Here is a 708-nt window from a genome sequence, read left to right as displayed (position 1 = left end):
AGAATTGCTCTTCATAGACAGTCTTGGGCAGTGCCTGAAAAAACATCTTTTGTTTAGGCGGTGCAAAAAGGGTTCAATGCCTTCTCTGTTTTTTCTGTTTTCCTTTCAGTGATGTATTGTTCCCAGAATTTTTTTTCTCCCCCCAAAGCTGAGTACTACTTATATGGAAAAACAGCAAGCTTTTCTGTGTTGAATTTCATTTCAGTGTTTTGACTCTAGCCTTTATTTATTTATTTATTTATTTATTTATTTGACAAGTTGAATGCATCAGTAATATCTCCAGTTTAATAAAAGAACAAAATACATTCTACAGTAGTAGTGACATGCTGCTAAAAAAAACCTTGTACTAATTGTATTCATATAAAGATACTTCTCTGAAAAAAGGATACCAGTGATATATCTTCGGGGTTTGATACTTAAGATGAAAGTTGATATGTCAAAGGAAAAAGAAGCATTGGGTTTTGTTGCTGGCTTGTGTTTTTTCATGATGATAGGATCATGGAATATCCCGAGTTGAGAGGGAATCCAGGGATCATTGAGCCCAACTCCTGATTCCACTCTAGCACATCCGAGATCCAAACCCTGTGTCTGAGAGTGCTGTTCGAACAGTCCTTGACCTCCAGCTGCCTTGGTGCCATGACCACTAAATACTGAAAAACAAAAAACATTATCAGTTAAAAAATGTTTTTGTTTTGTTTTGTTTTTTTT

Source organism: Meleagris gallopavo, chromosome 2 (genome assembly GCF_000146605.3).
Source record: "Meleagris gallopavo isolate NT-WF06-2002-E0010 breed Aviagen turkey brand Nicholas breeding stock chromosome 2, Turkey_5.1, whole genome shotgun sequence".
NCBI lineage: Eukaryota > Metazoa > Chordata > Aves > Galliformes > Phasianidae > Meleagris > Meleagris gallopavo.
This window is presented reverse-complemented; position numbering follows the sequence as displayed.